Genomic DNA, 16,299 nt, shown 5'->3' on the forward strand with positions numbered 1-16,299 from the left:
AGTCTGGTGTTGTGTACTTTCAAGCTTCTGTACCTTCTGTCGGACGGGAGCAGGGGAAAGAAAGAAGGACTGAGGTTGGACAAGTATTTGTTTATGTTGGCTGCATTTCCGAGGCAGCTTAAAGTGTAGATGGATTAAATAATTAGGCAGTCATAAAAAAAGATTAATGCGGTACACTAGGTTTCTCACCTTCAATTGCAATTGGTAATCTAAAACATGATCTTTATATTTTTTTAAATCGGACAATTATGGAATTTGTAAATAATGTCCCAGTGTCTGCCTTTCTGCAGATCTTTTGTTTAAACATTATTACTTTCCCAGGTTTTCAATTGCAAATACTATCGGATTTTCATCCTAAGACTTCGTTTAACTACTTCCCAAGTGCGGCTGTTGATTTAAGAGTTTGCATAAAAGTTGTCGGATTAAATGACAGAATCAGCAGCATTCAGCGTTTATCTTCAACATTTCATAGTCCTAGTTGAGTGATTTATGTTTTGAGAGAGCTGTAATAGAATTGGGAATCCCTCAATAACAAGCTGTGTTCGAGCCGAGGGCCTTTGGAAACCTCCTAGTTAAAGGAAAGAAGTGACTTTCATTTACAAAAGTGCTTTTAGAACATTTCAAAAATGCTTTTTAGCCAATGAAGCATTGTTATGTTTGGATGGCATGATTACACATGCACTGAAAGCTCCCAGAATAATCAGAATTTTGGTTTAATTATGTTGTTTGCGTATAAATGTGGAGTCGGGACTCTTAATCAAAGTAGTGCAGTGAAGTATTTCACCTGGGACTTGAATCATTTTCAACAGGACAGCCATCCCTTAATAAGAACATTGGAATGGCAGCCTGCATTGCACAGTTTGAGTTTAAGAAGGAACTGCAGATGCTGGAAAATCGAAGGTAGACAAAGGTGCTGGAGAAACTCAGCGGGTGCAGCAGCATCTATGGAGCGAAGGAAATAGGCAACGCTTCGGGCCGAAACCCTTCTTCAGGCACAGTTTGAGGTTGCACTTCAACTCAGAACTTTCTGAGTTGGAGTCAGGAGTGCTGAGCACATAGCCACGGCTGACACTTTATCGCATAAGGCATTTTAATGAGAAGACAGAGACGATAAATAACATGGTTAAATCAATCACACTGATACCAAAATATTGTGTCAATGAACACAGGTGTACAAAGAATGGCCAAACATTATTTTGTAAAAAAAGATTCATAGAGTTGTAATATCCTAAAATGCAGGGAGGTTTGAAAAATATTGAAATGACTTAAAGGGTCTTCTGGAAGGGTTGGGATGGAGATGGGATGGCAGTAGTTGGATTATTAAAATGAAGGATTATTTGTTTGATGGGGAAAAAAAGATGCCATGGTTTGTAGAGAATAATTGTTAGGAACCCCTTTATGGGACTAGTATCTTTCCCTGCCTAATAACTTTTATGATTGTTCTTGAATTAGCATCAGCTTCACTGCAATCTTTACTAGGAATTTTAGAAAATAGCAAAAAATATATCTTCACTTTAGGTTGAGAGATGACACAATCTTGAATGTAATAGGTGATACTATGACAGTCTTCCCTTTTTCTCTAATCCTCTGTTATGAGCTGAGGCACAGAAGCTGCTTGACAAGCTGAGTTCCTCCAACACTTTATGTTTAGCTTATATACTTGTGATCGTCGTGGGGTCAACCTGCTGATGACCAGATGAGGCTTGACTTTTAGTCACCCCACCTGCAACCTCTGTCTCTGTTCATCATCCATCAAGACATTTATTAAGGACCCTTCTCTGACCACAATGCCTGAGACTGGGAGATCTCACTCTAAAGGTAAAATAAACACCAATGAATACTTGATAGATGAAAGTGGTGCAAGAGTAGCCACTGGAATGGAAATGCCCTTGCTGGTAACAAGTGGATAGTAAAAGTTTGTATCATATGAGGGCTGCCTTTTTGAGCTAGATCGTGAACTAGACATGACTGAAGAAAATGATATGGACGACCATAATAAGCAATCCTGAAAGTCAGTGAGGCAAGGAAAGTAATATATCACCATTATAATCACATCAGACATCACTCTGACTTTTGCAAAGGAGAATCTCAGTGCTAACATTGTTGACATTAATTGGAGAGCTTTGAGAAGTAATGACATGTTTCAAAATCTAAGGATGTTAAAGATGTAAAATAAGATACAAAGTGCTGGAGTAACTCAGCACAGCATGTAGCATCTCTGGAGAACATGGATAGGTGACATTTTGGGTTGGGATACTTTTTTTCAGACTGCTAAAGACTTCTTCAGACTGTTAACAATGAGTTGGATTAGTTAAGATTAAACCTGCCTCCCCTGCAGTGAGAAGGAACATTTGCAATGAGGCATGAGCAAATATTTTGGATGCTGTTTTAGTGTTTAGCGTGTTGTCTATCTGTTCACAAAGTATATTCAGGAGATTACTGATTAATGAAGCACCTTGAAACATTCCATTAAATTAGATGGATTATGTTAATGGAATTAGTTATGTTCCCAGCTAATTATGTGATTGATAGTCATCAGTGTTTGATCTTTCTCAGCTGTGTCGTAGATTTTATTTGTTTATCTATTGTAGCTTTTGTTCTTTCTTATAGGTGCAGCACATTAACCAAAGTACCCACATAAAAACAAAAAAGTCAAATTTAATTTCAAGCAAACTTCAAATGCGTAGAAGCTTTGTCATTCTAAACCAGATCAGGCCCGATTTTTAAGTTGCCAGTGAGAAGACCTTTGTTGGGTCAGGAACAATCTTAATTGGCATTACCTACGGTGGGGCTTTTGAGAGCATCTGGCTAGGCCATTCAAAGCCAGAACAATATGTGGAGAACATTTATGCTGTCCATTACTAGCCCAATGTTGCAGTAGATTCCTCTTATGCCAGGACTCTGTTCAGTGTTCTACAAATAGACTACCATCTTGAACTGCAGAAGTCCTGGTTTCCAGGGCTCTGCCCCTCCTGGGCAGATAGAATTATAACCACCTCAAGATGCAACATCATTGCATTGCCGTAAATGGTTTTTAGATTTGTAAAACCAGCATCCTTTTGACGTCATTGCAATTTCTCACCATGTTATTATTTTAGACCTTCCAGCAGCTGTTACTCCGCTGTCTGCAGCTGTGTCACTAAGGGGATGGCGTTTCTCCAGAGATGCTGCCCCATCTGTTGAGCTACTCCAGCACTTTGTGTCGTATTTTTAATAAACCAGTTCCTTGTGTCTACAGATGGATTTAATGTCTGTTTAACTCTCTGATTACAGACTAATTGTCTTTCCTCCACACAGAGAATGTGTCATACCATCTACCTTTGTCCATAGATCTCTAGACATTTTTTTGTTGTCTGTGCGAAGAGTGGTTCTTTTTCCAGAGCCTTCCCAAATTGGACAAATGGAGCAACATTCTGGTTCCCATGATATGTGCCATATATTGTTTATGCAACAATAGAGTCATAGAATCATACAGTGTGGAAACAGGCCCTTCGGCCCAACCTGCCCACACCGGCCAACAATGCCCCAGCTACACTAGTCTCACCTGCCCGCATTTGGTGCATATCCCTCCGAACCTGTCCTATCCATGTACCATGTCTAACTGTTTCTTAAACGTTGGGATAGTCCCTGCGTCAACCACCTCCTCAAGCAGCTTGTTCCATTCACCCACCACCCCTTGTGTGACAAAGTTACTCCTCAGATTCCTATTAAACCTTTTTCCCCTTCACCTTAAAACCTATGTCCTTTGTGTGCCGGAGTCGGTGAATGTAAAATTCAGCAGACAGGAAAGAAAATAGACAACTCGTGTGTTCCATAAACCATGTTAAAAATGTTTGGAAGTGAGACAATAATAGAGGGATACTAAATATGTCCATCCACTGCAAAGCCAATGGGATATTTATTTAATCTCCATCTCATGATAATTCACAATTGAACTGATAGTGATTGTGAAATAATGCAAGTGGGCGAGGAGCAAGAAACATATTCAAGCGTTGAAAATGGTGTAGAAACAAGCTATTTGTGTAATCCTAATTGTCAAGGTTTGAATTATGAGGTAAGTACAGAGACTTGGATTCTGAGAAATCATCGTTGAAAGGTAGAGGTGCTGCCAAGAGAACCAGAACATCTCCGTCTAAAGTAACATTAAATTGTGGGAGTAAAACAAAAGGGAAGCACTCTCAAGCTAGCAATGTGTAAATGGAGGATTGATAGCAAGATTTTTTTCTAAACAACCATATAGAACATTTGCCAAAAGCACAATGAGACAATTGACTGAACTACTGCAATCTTTGTATTGAAGACACTCCAGGGCCAAGGAGCTCAAGTATTTAGATTCAGCACATTTGAAAAAAGGGTGGGCATATTTACTAAAACAAAAGAAATTGGAGCTGGAGTAGTCCATAAAGGAAGGCCATTCTAAGCCAGAACAATATGTGGAAAACATCTGTGCTGTGCATTGCTACCTCAATGTTCCAGTAAGATCCTTTTTATGCCAGGAATTTGTTCAGTGTTCTGCAGTTTTCAACATGGTTTTGCAAGCTGGCCCTGCCATGCACTAGGATCATGGTTTATCTAATCTTGCCTCCTCTTCCCTTATTCCCTACAATGCTCAATTACCCCACGGTTAGAAAAACTATTTCAATATGTCCACACACAGCCACATACTTCCATATGGCAAGTGGAAATGCTGCACATGTGGGTGACAACTAGTAGAACTACTACCTCACAGCACTAGAAACCCGGATTCCACCTGCGAACATATGGGTTTCCACCAGGTGCTCTGGCTTCCTCCCACGTCCCAAGGTTATGTGGGTTTGTAAGTTTATTCACTTTTGTAAATTGTCCCAAATGTGTAGGGGGTGGATGGGAAAATGGGATAACATAGAACTTGTGTGAACGTATGATCGGTGGTTAGCGTTGACTCGCTGAGCCTAAAGGCCTGTTTCCATGCTGTATCTTTCAATCAATCAAGATGTTATAAATAACTTTAAACCATGAATCTGTTTTTGCATTGTTGACCTAGATAATGGGATAACTACTACGCCTTTCAAATGGGGCAATGGAATTGTGCATGTAAAGCTGACTAGGGAGCACAAGAGGCTTCAACTTAACATTATGTTCATATGAAAGAATACAGTTTTGACAATATCCTTTCCTGAAATGTCTACCTTCATTGCATGCTTTATGCTAGACTTGGTTCACCCTGGGGACTCAATGGCAGGAGAATAGCTCTAAAGGGTCAACTCATGGGATGCTAAACTTTCAGGAACCTGCAGTTCATTGAAAATCCATTCTAACTGATATGGAATGTAATGATCAATGGCAGAACTTGGAGAAAACTAAAGGAAAATGACTATGCCGGCTTAAGTCAGAAACAAACTAAATGCTGGAGAACCTTGGCAAGATTCTGTAATGGTTACCATTTCAGGTCACCGACTTGCATGTGAGCTTGGGGAATACTTTGGACCGAATTGCTACAATAGATTTTATTTCTCTTTTTTTTTGTATTTCAAATGGACAAATCTGTATCAGATCTCAAATATATGTGTTGCCCCTGCTTGCCCAGGGTTTATTCCAGTATGCAAATGACTGGAGACACAAGAAACTGCAGCTGCTGGAATCTTGAGCTAAACACAAAGTACTGGAGGAAGTCAGTGGGTCAGTCAGCATCTGTGGAGGGGATTGACAGGCGTTTTGGGGCAGGACCCTTTTTCAGACTGCTAATTATAGGCAGTTAGTATTAGCAAAGCGAGGGATGTTTTGACAAACTGAATATGAAGGTTTAACCTAAACCCCTATCCTTTGCAGACAAGAGTCCTATCAAAGGTAAATAGTTTGATGACACTAAGTATAAAACATTAGCAAATAGTTGATAAGGTTTAAGTTTAGATTTAGCTTTATTATTGTCACGTGTCCTGAGGTACAGTGAAAAGCCTTATTTTGCAATCTATCCATTCAGATCGGTTAATAATACAATGCAATACGGTTTTATTCATCACATTGCACATAAAGTGCAAGTGAAATGAATTTGGCAGCAGCGGTACAATGATAAAGAACACACAATACACAATAAAAATGTAACACAAACATCCGCCCCAGCATTCATCACTGTGGTGGAAGGCACAGAAATTGGCCAGTCCTCCTCCATTTCCCCCCGTGGTACTAATATACATAGTATTAATCAAGTCAAACTTGTACACTAGGTAGAGCAATGGGGAATTGCAGAATATAGTTCTCAGCTACTGGAAATATAAATGGAGTTGTTAAATTAAAAAGGCCCTGTTTCCACACTGTATCTCTGAACCAAACTAAACTAATTAAATAATACACTGCCAGTAACAAGTTTTGAGGCAATCTATCGGTTAGTAAAATAAAACACTGTGCACTTAGAAGCAGCAACTCTGCAAAAGCTACATATTGGAAGAATCTAGGCTAGAACGCATTCAGTAATTTGCAAGAACCAACTCTGGTAGTGTATTATTCTTAAATGGGTTACAGTAAAAGAAATGCATCCTGTCAGATAAAAAAATCCTCTGACATTTACAACCACATAAGCAATTGTCTGTAACACTGAAACATGTTATAATAGGATGTAGTGTACCTCTGACATAGGTTCGACATCACTACACTGACACATCGCTAACTCCCTGATCCCTCAGCGCCTGTGGCTCAGAGAAATTCCCTCATTGAAATGAATGATCTGGATTATCCTGGGCCTGGCCCACTGCCTGGATACACCTTCACTGCCAGCACGTTCGTTCTTCAGGTGGGGAGGGTTGAACAAACTGACTGGCAAGCTGGTGCTGAAAAATCTTATCAAGCGTCTTCTGGGACCTCACCCCTGGAACACCACGGCAGTTCTTGACAGCTCCCTGGCTGTGCAAGGAATTTTTTTTTTTTAAAACACCTTTTAAATGTCCTCACAGTTAGAAATATTTAAAAACTAAACAATTCCAATCGATTTCAACAGTTTTTGAAAAAAGTATCGAAATGGTTTCAAACAATGTTGAACTCTAATGAATAATTTTGAACATCAAAGTAGAGTAAAATTAAGTTAATATTTCCAGAACATAGCTGCATGTGTCTTTTCTCACAGCATTGGTACTGAATATGCTGTAGGTTTGCCATGCCGACAGCAACTCTCTCTGGCAAAGGGCCTGAGGGGTCAGATGCAGAGTGCACCGAGCCCCTCTTTTCTCAGCAAGCATGAGAACCTGAGAAATAAAAGCAAGCTGAGGCTTTTCCCCCCCCATCGTATCTGCTCCACCATTCAGTCAGATCACAATTCAGGACAGCACTGTGGTGCAGTGAGAGAATTGCTGCCTTACAGTGCCAGAAATCTGGGTTTGATCCTGACCAGGGGTGCGGTCTGTACGGAGTTTGTACGTTCTCCCCATGACCAGCATGGGTTTTCTCCAGGTGCTCTGGTTTCCTCCTACACTCCAAAGACATGCATGTTTGTAGGTTAATTGGCTTTGGTAAAAATTGTAAATTGTCCCTAGTGTGTGTGTGTGTGTGTAGGATAGTGTTATTGTGCGGGGATCGCTGGTTGGCATGGTCTTGGTGGGCCAAAGGGCCTGTTTGTGCGCTGTATCTCTAAAGTAAAATAAACTAAACTACATTGACAAAAAATTTCACTACAGAGCTAACTTGCAATGCAAACTCCATATATTTTGAAAGTCATAAAGTGCTGGAGTCATACTACGGGTCAGGCAGCATCTCTTCAAGACCATCCCGACCCAAAACATCACCTATCCATGTTCTCCAGTGATGCTGCCTGCACTGCTGAGTTACTCCAGCACTTTGTGTCTTTTTTTTTTATAAACCAGCATCTGCATTTCCTTGTTTCTCCATATATTTTGATTTCTGTAATATCTAAAAATGTACAATTTTTTTGAATACACTAGAGCCTCCAAAGACTTTTAGGTGGCTGAATTCCAAAGATTCTTCATACTTTGGTTTCTTCTGGTCTTTGTGTTGGATAAATGAACCCTCATTTTGAGACTCTTTGTCCCGGTTCTTTGGAAATCTGATGAGATTACCTCTCATTCTTCTACCATCAACCAAATATTAGTTATTGATTAATACGGATGTCAGGGGTTGTATTTATTCAATTTCCCTGCTATTTTATAGTTCCCCATTCTAGTTTTTTCTTTCTCAGGAAACAACCCATATTGTTAATATATTGATCTGTGTATGTTTACTAAAGCTCTTGTAGCTTGACTTATTTCACCATTAGCCTACTCCAATGTACTATTTTATTTTTCCTATCAATGACCTGTTTTTTTTTTGTGCTAAATTCTGATGCTTTCTCAATCTTCAGACTTTTTCTTGGCAACATTATCAGTCTTTTCCTTCCATACAACTTCTTTTGAAAACCAAGACGCGGCTAAATTTTCCCTGTGTTTTTATACGCCCTGAAAGAATGCATGTTATTTGTTTACAGATTGCAGAATGTAGAACCGTGCTGTACAGGAACAGGCCCTTTGGCCCACAAAGTATGTGCTGACTATGATGTTAATTTAAAATAAACTCATCTGCTTGCACTTCGTCTATATATCCCTCCATCCCCTGCCTGTTCATGTGCCTGTCTACATTTCTCTTAAATGTTGTTATCATATCTGCTTTCACCACTTCTGCTAGCAGTAGGTTCTGGGCATCTACAACTCTCAGTTAAAAAAAAAAGTTGCCCCGCACATGTCCTTTAAACTTTCCCCTACTCACCGTAAAGCTATGCCCTCTAGTATTTCACATTCCCATCCTGGGAAAAAGACTTTGACCATCTACCCTATCATTGCCTCTTGTAATTTTATATACATATCAGGTAGCCTATCAGTCTCGGACACTTAGAGATTAGATTAGATTATTTAATGACCACACAGTCAAGCTGGTGGAATTCAGGTTCAGTACAGGGTGTTATATAGTAGGCTGATTCCCGTCAAACATAACATAAAAATATAAAAACACAACAACAAACAGTAGGCGGCGCGACTCTGGTCAGCAGCGGCCTCTGCAGCCTGTCCGCGTTTTTATTATTTTTTGTCTATGTTTATATGTAGTTTTTGTTATTTTTTGTTGGGTGTGTGTGTGGGGGGGGGATGGGGGTGGGGTGGGAGGGAGGGGGAAACTTTTAAATCTCTCCCTGCACTGGAGACCCGACCTTTTCTCGTCGGGTCCCAGTTGTCGTTGGGGCTGCAACGAGGAGCGGCCTCCAACAGAAGAAGCCGGGGACTCTGGTGCCGACTCACCTCACCGTCGCGGAGCTGGCCGAGTCCAGAGCGGGTGGAGCGGTGGTGGAGCGCTGCTGCCGCTGCTGCTGCTGCTGCTGCTGCTGCTGCTGCTGCTGATGCGGAGGCTGCTACTGCGGGTCTGCGGACGGCGGCACCGGGAGCCCGCTGGTCCCTGGAGAGAGACCGCTTTTCAGGGCTCTCGCAACGGCGACTTCTCCCGCCCAAGTTGCGGGGTCGAAGAGCTCCTGGAGCGGGGCCTACATCACTGCCCCGCGCGGCTTGGAATGGCCGCGGGACTCTGCGAGCGCACGCCGGGGGCTCTAACACCAAGATCCGGTGTGCGACCTTGCACCACCCGCGTGGCTTAAATGGCCGCGGGACAATCGCCATCGCCAGCCGGGGGCTTTGACTTTGAGTGGGGGGGGGGGGGGGGGGGGGGGGGGGGGGGGGGGGGGGGGAGGGGGGAGAGTGCAGTGGAGAGATAAGTTTTTTATTTTTTTTGGCCTTCCATCACAGCAATGTGATGGGTGTTTATGTAAAATGTAAATTATGTTGTGTCTGGGGTCTATTTGTTTGTAATGTATGGCTGCAGAAACGGCATTTCGTTTGGACCTCCAGGGGTCCAAATGACAATTAAATTGACTATTGACTATTGACTATACAGTACATGCACGAGGTGGCTATATGATGTTGTCATAGAGTGTTCAGAGTTCGAATTGCATGTGGATAGAAACTGTTTTTAAATCGTGATGTTTTGGCGGGCAATGAGCTGTAGCGCCTTCCTGACGGCAGCAGGTGGAAGATGTGGTGAGCTGGGTGGGAGGGATCAGAAATTATTTTCTTCACCCTTGACACGGACCGTTTGAGATTGAGTGATTCTATTGATGGGAGGGGAGTGCTGATGATTTTGGATGCTTTGTTGACAATGCGCTGTAGTTTATTACGGGAGTGAGTGTCCAAACTGCTGTACCAGACTGTTATAGATGAAGTGAGCATGCTTTGGATGATGGCTGTGTAAAAACGGATTAGGAGATGTTTCCTCACTCTGAACTTCTTGAGCTGGCGGAGAAAGAAAAGTCTTTGGTTGGCTTTTTTTATAAATGTGAAATTATTAAGTGAAATCAATCCAAGTTTGCCCACCTCTGCACATAGCTCCTACTCTATCATCCAGACAACAATTTGTTGAAAAAGGCCCAGTGGTCATGACCCAATAAGAGGTTTATCTAGGTTCTCTACTGATGCTGCCTGTGATGTCTTTGTAATGTAATATATATATTGTGTAATATATAATGGAAATGCCAGTGCCCCTTGAGGCCAAAAGCAGAAGCTGGCAAATGTACCTTAACCTCGTGACTGAGGTCAAGTGACCTTCAAGATAAATAGCAGTCTTTGCAGATTAAACATATCTTACTCGGTGGCGGACGTGTTTTCTTTGTGCTAATCACAACAGGGCCTTACCTGGTCTCAAACATTACACTGCACCATACACTGACTTACTCCAGCACTATGTGTCTTTTTTATTAAGCCAGTAGCTGCAGTTCCTTGTGCCAATAATTTGCTGAACCTCTTTTGTGGACTCTGCAAAGCCTACACATCCTTCTTGTAATGCAACACGCAGTACTCCATATGTGGCCTAACAACGTTTTTCACAGCTGCAACATGACTTAACATCTTTTATATTCAGCGCTCCAACCAATAAAGGCAAGTTTCCTTATGCCTTATTTACCACCCTTTCTACTTGTGTTGCATTTTCAAGAAGCTATGGACTTGCACCCTAGATCCCACTGTGTATCACCTTTGGGTCCTGCTGTTTACTGTATGCTTTCCTCTTATGTTTGACCATTCAAAGTGCAGCACATCATATTTATCCAGACTAAACTCCGTTTACCATTTCTCCACCTATATTTCCAGGAACTACATCCTGTCATATCCTGTGAATATCTTCCTCCCTAATTACAATACCATCATTTTCGTGTTATCTGAAAACTTGCTAATCAGTCTATGTGCATTTATAGCCCCAGGAAGATGTTCTTATCCCTGGCACTGACAAGTAGCACAGTCTTCAGAACTCACATTTGCATCTGAGGAGAATATAGCTATTCCCCCGAACCATACTCTCTCCTGTTACCACTATATTCCTCTTCACACTCACAGATACAATTGGCCCCAAGGTGCAATAGTAATTTTGTTCATTGTCCATGTAGTGTCTGTTGTCATCTACATGGTTGCAAGAACTGGATACTTGTTGCAAAAAATGCAAGAGTAGCGGCACTTGCTACCTTCAGGATCTCACCCGTGGTCTTGTTCTCCTGTCCATTTTGATTGACCAACTGTATAGAAACTGTCTTAATGAACAGTGTTCTGATATATTTTCCTCCTCCACCCTTGGCAGATTGATGCACCAACTCTTTAACTCTGCCAGTAATATCTTCTCAGGCCACCTGTGCTTAGTTTTAGTTTAGTTTAGTTTTGGTTATTGTCACATGTGCCGAGGTACAGTGAAAAGCTTTGGATGCTTACTGCAGCCATAGTCGGCATTGATCCCAGAAGTTTCCATCAACCTGCTGGGGCTGCAAGCTAGCACATCGCCTACTCCTGTCTCCAAATTATTCATTTAATTTAATCAATTTATTTAATTCTGACACCTCCAGTGCAACCGCTGAGGCTCCTGCAACTGCCTTATTGATCCTCACTTGCATTTCTTCAAGAAGGATCTTGATAAATACTTGAATCACCAAGACATAGAAGGACACATACATTATGCAGTTAGATGGGATTAGTGTAGATAGGTACTATGCATGGCATGGATATGATGGGTCAAAATGCCAGTTTCAGTGTGGTCCATCTCTGGCTCCATGGCTCTCAATTACCATCTTTTAGTGATGGATGTCAATAGTGATGGATCAAACAATAGGACGCACTGGCATCTGATTCTTCAGCCATGATCATATTGAATGGCGGTGCAGGCTCGAAGGGCCGAATGGCCTACTCCTGCACCTATTTTCTATGTTTCTATGTTTCTATGTCTGGAACCTTCTATGACCTTATGTTAGCAGAGATTTGAGAGTTCCCGAGGTGTGAATAGCTGATAGCCGTCAATTCTTTTCAAAGCTATTGGCCATTAGTCAGCACAATTTGTGCCATTGCACGTAGTTGCTGATACTGGCCACTTGATGTCAGCACGGAGCAGATTTATACAGAGGTGATTTATTTTTCATTATAGATATATCTACGGAATTGCCATAGCCTTTTGTAAAGGTGTTGCTTAAATGCGTCGCCTTCTTTAGTATACTTGGGGTTGGAATTGCGAAAAGATGCCAATAGCTAAAATCTCCTGCTGATTCTATTAATAGACATTGTCAGCTGGTCTGTAGCAGCCACCTCCTCTGACGGTTAAAAGTCAAGAGTGTTTTATTGTCACACGTCCCAGATAGAACAATGAAATTATTGCTTGCAGCAGCACAATAGAAAATATAAACATAGTACACTGTAAACAATATATTAAACGAGAGAGAAAAAAAGTTCAGCGTGTGTATATATATACTGTATACACATACTCACAAATACACATATATATAGATCATATATGCACGCACACATACATACACACAAAAAACAAACAATAATAGTGCAATAATAAAATACCAGCCACAATAGTCATCTTCCCTCAAAGGAGAACTCTGGCTCCCACACATGTCCATCACCCCCCTTTTGCTTCCTATATCAGTTTACACCAGGGATAATTTACAGCAGGCAAGTAACCTATCGGCACATTTTGAGATGAGGGCGGTCACGGTGCCGCAGCGGTAGATTGCAGCCTTACAGCGAATGCAGCGCCGGAGACCCGGATTCGATCCTGACTATGGGTTCTGTCTGTACGGAGTTTGCACGTTCTCCCCGTGACCTGCATGGGTTTTCTCCGAGATCTTCGGTTTCCTCCCACATTCCAAAGACATGCAGGTATGTAGGTTAATTGGCTTGGTAAATGTAAAAATTGTCCCTAGTGGGTGTTGGATGGTGTTAATGTGTGGGGGTCGCAGGTCGACGCAGACCCGGAGAGCCGTAGGGCCTGTTTCCGCTCTGTGTCTCTAAACTAAAGATAAACTAAGCACCCCGAGCAAATCCATACAGTCTGAGGCAGAATGTGCAAACTTTTGTACATCAAACATATGAGAAGCATTTGATCACTGTGCTTCAGCTTGCTACAGTTTACAAGGAAAAGGGGGTTTCTACAAAATAATGAAAGACCTAGATAGATTGGTTGTGGAGAAGATGCTTCCACTAGTGGATCTAAACCAGAGGGCACAACCTCAGAGTAAAAGGACACACCTTTAAAATGGCGGAGGAGGAATTTCTTTATGGTGGTGAATCTATGGAATTAATTGCCACAGACGGAAGTGGAGGTCAAGTCATTGGGTATTTTTAAAGCAGAGATTGATAGGTTCTTGATTAGTAAGGGTGTCACAAGTTACAGGGAGTAGGCAGGAGAATGGGTTTGAGTGGGAAAAATACATCAGCCATGATCAAATGGTGGTACAGACTGGATGGACCAATCACCCTAATTTGGCTCCTATGTCTTATGGTCTTATGGACCTCACTCAAGATCAGGATGGAGCCCAGATTTCCACAGCTCTGTAACAGCAACACTAGCTGCTGTACCACCATTGCACCTCAGATATGGTATAATTTCTACAGCTAGGGTGTTCTGTGGCAAATATCTCACTGTTTGATTCCACTATCTACATTGCAAGGTCAACTTCTACAGGTGCACAGTAGAGAGCATGCTGACCGGTTGCATCGTGGCTTGGTTCGGCAACTTGAGCGCCCTGGAGAGGAAAAGACTACAAAAAGTAGTAAACAATGCCCAGTCCTTCATCGACTCTGACCTTCCTTCCATCGAGGGGATTTATCGCAGTCGCTGCCTCAAAAAGACTGGCAGTATCATCACAGACCCACAGCATCTTGGTCACACACTCATCTCCCTGCTACCTTCAGGAAGAAGGTACAGGAGCCTGAAGACTGCACCAACCAGGTTCAGGAATAGCTACTTCCCCACAGCCATCAGGCTATTAAACCTGGCTCAGACAAAACTCTGATTATTAATAACCCATTATCTGTTATTTGCACTTCATCAGTTTATTTATTCATGTGTGTATATATTTATATTATGGTATATGGACACACTGATCTGTTTTGTAGTAAATGCCTACTATCTTCTGTGTGCTGAAGCAAAGCAAGAATTTCATTGTCCTATCAGGGACACATGACAATAAACTCACTTGACTTGACACTTGACGTGAGGAGTGGTCCAAAACTCTCAGCTTTGGCCTGGACCCCAACAACACATAACAACTCATTACACTATTGGGGGATTTTAACTTTTCAAATATTGACGGGATTTGGCGTAGAGTAAGGGGCTTAGATGGAATTGCATTAATCAAGTATGTTCAAGATAATTTTTTGAGACAATATGTAGGGAGTCCTACGAGAGATGGGGTTGTATCTGATATCGTCTTTGGAAATGAAGCTAGACTGGTGAGGTCATAAGCCACGTTTGGCATATAACATTTGGAACGTTATGTTACAACTTTGTAAAACATTGGCTAGGCTGAATTTGGAGTAGTGTGTATAAATTGGGTTGGTACACTATAGGAAAGGTGTGATTTATTGTAGAAAATACAGGGGAGATTCATCAGAATGTAACCGGATTGGAGGATTTCAGTTGTGGGGAAAGATTGGACAGGCTGGACTTGTTTTCTCTGGAGTGAAGCAAGCAGAGGGGTCATAACGGATAGGAATAGAATTAGGCCATTCGGCCTAACAAGTCTACTCCACCATTCAATCATGGCTGATCTATCTCTCTCTCCTAACCCCATATCAGTGTAGATGGGGGAGAAAGGTTGGCATGGTTGGCATGGTTTTGAGCTGCACTACTGTATGACTACTTTCCAGGATGCAACAATCTTGTCATTTGACCTTCCATCCAATACCCTGTATATTCACTACCTTCATTACTGGTGCACTCCGACAGAAGAGTACCCCTTCTGCAACAGTGGGAAACAAACAAACAGTGGGAAATCATTGCTGCATTTTATGAGAATACCTACCAAACATGCAATCTCATTGCCTAAAGTAACAAAAATGTACAGGACTATAGGAACACCACTAACTTCTGGTCCCTTTAAGTCTCAGACTATCATGATTGGAAATACATCAAAAGGGTCTTGGAATTTTCAGTCTGGTGACTAAAATTAGAGCACATGGTATTGGGGGTAGGGTGTTGACATGGATAGAACATTGGTTGGCAGACAGGAAGCAAAGAGTAGGAGTGAACGGGTCCTTTTCAGAATGGCAGGCAGTGGCGAGTGGAGTGCCGCAAGGCTCGGTGTTGGGGCTGCAACTGTTTACCATATATATTAATAATTTGGAAGAGGGAATTAGGAGCAACACTAGCAAGTTTGCGGATGACACAAAGCTGGGTGGCAGTGTGAACTGTGAAGAGGATGTTAGGAGGTTGCAGGGTGACCTGGACAGGTTTGAGTGAGTGGGCAAATGCGTGGCAGATACAGTATAATATAGATAAATGTGAGGTTATCCACTTTGGTGGCAAAAATAAGGGGGCTGATTATTATCTCAATGGGGTTAGGTTAGGTAAGGGGGAGGCGCAGCGAGACCTGGGTGGCCTTGTACACCAGTCACTGAAAGTTGGTGTGCAGGTACAGCAGGCAGTGAAGAAAGCTAATGGAATTAACAAGAGGATTTCTGTATAGGAGTAAAGAGGTTATTCTGCAGTTGTATAGGACTCTGGTGAGACCATATCTGGAGTATTGTGTCCAGTTTTGGTCTCCAAATTTGAGGAAGGACATCCTTGTGACTGAGGCAGTTCAGCGTAGGTTCACGAGATTTATCCCTGGGATGGCGGGACTGTCATATGAGGATAGATTTAAAAGACTAGGTTTGTATTCACTGGAGTTTAAAAGGATGAGGGGATATCTTATATAAACATATAAAATTATAAAAGGACTGGACAAGTTAGATGCAGGAAACATTTTCCCAATGTTGGGTGAGC

The sequence above is a fragment of the Leucoraja erinacea genome, chromosome 1 (genome assembly GCF_028641065.1).
Source record: "Leucoraja erinacea ecotype New England chromosome 1, Leri_hhj_1, whole genome shotgun sequence".
Classification (NCBI taxonomy): domain Eukaryota; kingdom Metazoa; phylum Chordata; class Chondrichthyes; order Rajiformes; family Rajidae; genus Leucoraja; species Leucoraja erinaceus.